The sequence below is a fragment of the Chiloscyllium punctatum genome, chromosome 36, assembly GCF_047496795.1.
Source record: "Chiloscyllium punctatum isolate Juve2018m chromosome 36, sChiPun1.3, whole genome shotgun sequence".
Taxonomy (NCBI): domain Eukaryota; kingdom Metazoa; phylum Chordata; class Chondrichthyes; order Orectolobiformes; family Hemiscylliidae; genus Chiloscyllium; species Chiloscyllium punctatum.
This window is the reverse complement of record NC_092774.1, coordinates 73,373,174-73,378,819: the sequence shown is the minus strand read 5'-3', so window position 1 is coordinate 73,378,819 and position 5,646 is coordinate 73,373,174. Positions and strand designations below refer to the sequence as shown.

Here is a 5,646-nt window from a genome sequence, read left to right as displayed (position 1 = left end):
TTCTCACTCCGCTCAAACTAATCCTCCCGACGGTCCTGATACAGGATCTTACAGAGACCGAAAAGTGAAAACATCGAGACTGACACCTCTGAATTTTGGATACCTCCACCTGAAAGTTAGTATCTTTCACGACATCTAGGAGTGAATAAGTCTGATTTTGGGAAGCAAAAAAAAGTGTCAATTCAGGATGAACCTTCAATGCAACCTCTTTAGAAACAACCAGACACGAAATGGTTAACATCTGGGGAGGTGGAAGTGGGGAGATGGAGGAAATGAGATATCAAGGCATTGACACCGACACCAGACAGAAACTGAACACACAGGCATGGCAAACATTACGGGCAAGCCAGAGTCATAGAGATACACAGCACAGAAACAGGTCCTTCAGTCCAACTCATCCATTGCGACCAGATAGCCTAAATTAATCTCGTCTCATTTACCAGCACTTGGCTCATATCCCTCTGAACTCTTCCTATTCATATACCCATCCAGATGCCTTTTAAATGTAATAATTGGACCTACATCCACCACTTCCTCCGGCAGATCATTCCTTACACTTGCCTCTCTCACCCCAAACATATTATTCTTCTATTCTGGACTTCTCCCATCCCAGGGAAATGAACTTGTCTATTTATCCTATCCATGCCTCTCATGATTCTCTCAACGTCTGTAAGATCACCCCTCAGCCTCTGGTATACCGGGGAAAATAGCTGAAGCAATGCGTTTAATTTTAGCTTCACACTCACTGAACTTTACTCCCGTGTAAAACATTGTTTCCCTCCCCCACACTGTCCATGGGAAAAACCAAGAGTGCTGAGACTCTGGATTTGGGAGAATGCCACGTAGAATTCCCGCAATGTGGAAACACGCAATTCAGCCCAACAAGTCCACATCGACCATCCAAAGCGTAACCCATGTGGACACTTTCCCCTATCCCATTCCACTACACTTCCTGCACACTATGGACCCATTTAGTATGGCCACTTCTCCCGAAACTGCACATCATTAGATTTTGGGAGGAAACCAGAGCACCCGGAGGAAACCCAGCAGACACGGCAGGGAGAATGTGCAAACTCCACACAAACAGTCGCCCCAAGGCTGGAATCGAAAGCGGATCCCTGGCGCTATAAGGCAGCAGTGCGAACCACTGATGCATCGTGCTGCCCATGGGTGCAGAAAGAGGTGGGGGCTGGGAACTTTGTTAATTGTACCACACAGTGGTTGTTGAGTATGGTTAAATCTCACGGGATCTAGGGAGCGCTAACCAACTGGGTACAAAATTTAGAAGCGCGTTGTTGTAGATGCTGGAATCCTTTATGAAAACAACAAATGCTGGAGATCACAGTGGGTCAGGCAGTGCTGTGCTACTCTATGACTGGACAGTGTGGACGTGGAGATGATGTTTCCACTAGGAGAAGGGTTGAGGATGCCAAGTCATTGAGGCATTTCAGACAGAGATAGGTTCTTGATTAGTAAGGGGTCAAGGGTTATGAGGAGAGGGCAGCAGAATGGGAAAGAGAAACATATCATCCATGATCGACTGGTGGAGCAGACTCGATGGGCCAAATGGCCTCATCCTGCTCCTGTGTATTATGGTCTTAAAGCTGGGCATATGACTTAAGGGGTTCTCACAAACTATTTCAGAATCCCGAAGAGGAGTTGTTGGACTCGAAAGTTTAACTCTGCTTTCTCTCCACAGATGCTTCCAGTCCTGCTGAGTTTTTACCGTGTTCTCAGTTTTTGTTTCAGATTTCCAGCATCCACAGTTCTTTGTCTTATTTATCAAATTCATTTCTTGCCCTTCCCAAGTGTCTGGAACTTCATCTCCCTGATCTACAAACTGTTCACTTACCCTAGAAATGACCACTACCTCCTTATCAAAGTAGACCCCTTTGTTGCAAAATGATTGTTCAATTCTGTGACCAAAATTATTGCATTCGTAATTACTTACACCAGGGACTCTCAATATCTCAGGCCAGAACACAGCTGGATTGTTTCAGACAGTACATTTATGTGATTTGATGCAATTCCCTATTCCCGACCTTTCCAGCGTGTTGCAGGGAATGGAGGGTTTGAGTTAAGAAGAAGCTGGGACATTTTTCCAATGGAGCCGAGGAAGTTGTCAGATAACTTTATAGATTTTTAAAATCAGGAGGGGTATAGATAATGTGTCATTTTCAGGAGGCTCAGAATATTTTATTGCTCCAGAAGGTGTAAAAGGGGGTCAAAGCTTCAACAGAAATCGAGCAGAGCTGAGAACAGACAACATTTAACTCTGTGGGAACAGGGAGATCAGAGGACAGAGAAATCAGGACCTGAAATCCGAGCTGACACCAGACTACCATGCTATCAGTGCTTTGATTAGCAGTGCCCACCCTCTACCATTACTGAGCTTCTCACTCGACTTGAATGCCACGTATCCCTTCGATATTCCGGATCCAACCCTTGTCATTCTGAAGCCACATCTCTGTAAGGAGTCTCAGATCATAATTATTCTCTTCAATGTGTGCTGTCAATTAATTCGCTTTTGTAACAATGCAGCACACATTCACATACTGAGCTTTTAGTTTTATTTTTTGTGATGGTTAGAATCCAGTTTTGATTGCTAGTACATTTATTCTCCTTGTCCCTTTCTATCATTCTCTGGTATTTGGTTTCCAAATCACTACATTGCTCACTGGCCTTGATTTGGATTGGCTGTGCTAAATTGCCCAGTGTCCAGGGATGTGCAGGTCAGGTGGGTTAGCCATGGGAAACGCAGGGTTATCGATTTAAAGTAATAGATGGAGTAGGCCATTTGGACCATCGACCCTGCTCCGCCATCCATTAAAATCATAGCGGATCAATCAATCGTCTCAGCTCCTCTTAATTGCATTATCCCAACTACCCTTAAGTCCCTTACCACGCAGAAAACCCATCCAACAGTGTCTTAATGAAGCTGCCTCTACTGCTTCCTTGAGCACAGAATTCCATTAATTGACCATTAACCACATAGGTCCTGCCCTTAATTGCCTCATCAAAATGCAACAGCTCATATTTGTCTAAATTAAACTCCATCCACGACTCCTTGGCCCATAGGCTCATCTGATCAATTATAATTTATATTAAACTTTCTTTCCTACCTTATTCCCTCAAAGCTGAAAATCTCCATCCCACACTCTAACCCGCCATTCTCACTTTGTTGAATCTAATCACGGATGTCCTCATCCTGAAATGTTTGGTTCATGCTGATTAACAGGCCCACATTCAAGGGAGCTCTAACTGAAACGTACAGAACATTGAACGGCCTGGACAGAGTGGACATTGGGAAGATGTTTTCATTGGGAGGAGAAACTAATACCCATGGGCATAGCCTCAGCATAAAGGGAGAATGGAGATTAGGAGCAATTTCTTTAGCCAGAGAGTGGTGAATCTATGGAATTCATTGTCACAGAAAACTGTGGAGGCCAGGTTACTGAGTATGTTTAACATTGAGATAGAGATGTACAGCACAGAAACAGACTGTTTGGTCCAACTTGTCCATGCCGACCAACTATCCCAACCCAATCTTGTCCCACCTGACAGCACACGGCCCCATATCCCTCCAAACCCTTCCTATTCATACACCTCCCCAAATGCCTTTTAAATGTTGCAATCGTACTAGACTTCAACACTTCCTCTGGCAGTTCATTCACTAAACGTATCATACTCTGCGTGAAAAAGTTGCCCCTTAGATCTCTTTTGTATCTTTCCCCTCTAACGCGAAACCCATGCTCTCTCGTTCTGGACTCCCCCACCCCAGGGAAAAGACTTTGTCTATTAATCCTATCTATGCCCCTCATGATTTTATACACGTACAGTTACGACGTTGAAACGACATTTGGATAAGTACATGAATACGAAAGGTCCGAAGGTTTATGGGCCAAACACTGCGACGAGTTTAGTTTGAGAACATACTCAGCATGGACTGGTTGGATGAAGGGTCTGTTCAATGCTGTCTGCCTCTGTGACTGATCTGTACTGGTCTTAAAACCATTTTCTTACCTCCCCCCATAAGCATCCACTTCTTTGTTGTTCAAAACTCAGATGAACTTAGCCTTGAATATGTTCAATGACCCCACTTCTGAACTCAATTCCTCTTCGTAATATACCACTTGCCTTGCTCATTACCTGCTGCATCTGCACGACAACTGGCATTGACTGGTGTGGAGGGACTCTGAGAGCCTTAGTACATCCATACATCATTCCTGATGAAGGGCTTGTGCCCGAAACGTTCACTGTCCTGCTCCTCAGATGCTGCCTGACCTGTTGTGCTTTTCCAGGGCCACATTTTTCGACTTTCACCTCTAGTCCTCACTTTCTCCACATTCCAATATATCACCATTTAAACAATGCACTGCTTTTTTTTTTAACAGCAAAGGCTATAATTTCACATTGCGGCACTGCACTTGCCATGTGTTTGTCAATTGAGACACAGGCCTGGACCAACTTCGGGAAGAGGCAAAAGACTGAGTTCTGACAAAAACCGTAGCATACTCACAACGTCGGCTCTGTTTACCTTTCCACAGATGCTGCTCGACCCGTTGGCTTTCTGCAGTATTCGCTGTGTTTGCTCGACATAAATGCTGCTTTCCACGAAAGAACTTCAATCCCTGTCCTCTGGTAATTGACCCTAGTCAGTGGCAATAGGTTCTTATGATCATTAACCTTCCCATTCACACCACGTCTTCTCCCATCATTGCCAACTTGGGAATGTCTCCACAAAATGGAAATTGCTCATCCCTGGACATGATGCAAATGTTACATTGGGGAAGAGGTCTTAGCAAAATATTGTCAGTTAGCAGGTGGAAAAATGTTCAGGAAGTAAAACACAAATCCCAGTCTCCAGCTTTGTGAATCTTTAGAAACTCTTTGGGAAGTGGAATTAGAGGAGAATGAAGGATGAACTGACGGACTGAGCAGAGACAGTCCAGACACCGTCCCCTTGTTTAAGAGGCTGATTGACTCTGATATTCTCAGGATATGAACTGACCTGAGACATTGAAAGAATTCTCTGCACATCAGGAATTCAAACCCATTCTCGGCTCGGGGCCAATGAGAAAATTCGGGAAGAGGCAAAACACTGAAAGGCTCGGAGGGCGATGGCCCCGGTGAAGGAGAGCTCGTTCCTCGTGACATGGATGTGCCTGCAGATGGTGGGATCAGGCTGTCCCCATGTCTCCATAATGAATGTCCAAGGCTTTATTATGGAAAAGTAAAACTGATAGAAGACAATGATAATTTTGGGCGGGGCAGGTTGAATTATGAATTGATTAGTAGGTTCCTCAAAGACACTGTGCAGACGGTGCCCGGGGTGGTCTCTGTGGCGCAATTGGTCAGCGCGTTCGGCTGTTAACCGAAAGGTTGGTGGTTCGAGACCACCCAGGGACGGAGTGTTTCTTGTTCTCGCTCCTACCGCTTTCTTGGCTGCGAAAGTGCACGTTTTTAATGGTGTCAGGAAAATGTTTCCCAAACGGAAATCTTCTCCACTGAGGCAGCACAAAGGGGTTTCTGAATTGATTGAATTTCTAACGTAAAGGACTGCCGATGCTGAGAATCCGAGACAGAAAGCGAAACTGCTGGAGAAACTCAGCAGGTTTGGCTGGACCTGGATGAGGAAAAAAACGA

General features: G+C 44.9%; 1 non-coding gene across 1 annotated transcript; it reads left to right on the top strand.

The window, feature by feature from the left end:
* Positions 1-5,335: 5,335 nt before the first annotated feature.
* On the top strand, positions 5,336-5,409 carry trnan-guu (transfer RNA asparagine (anticodon GUU)). Its single transcript has one exon. It is a non-coding gene; the product is annotated as a tRNA-Asn (tRNA).
* The last annotated feature ends 237 nt before the right edge of the window (positions 5,410-5,646 follow it).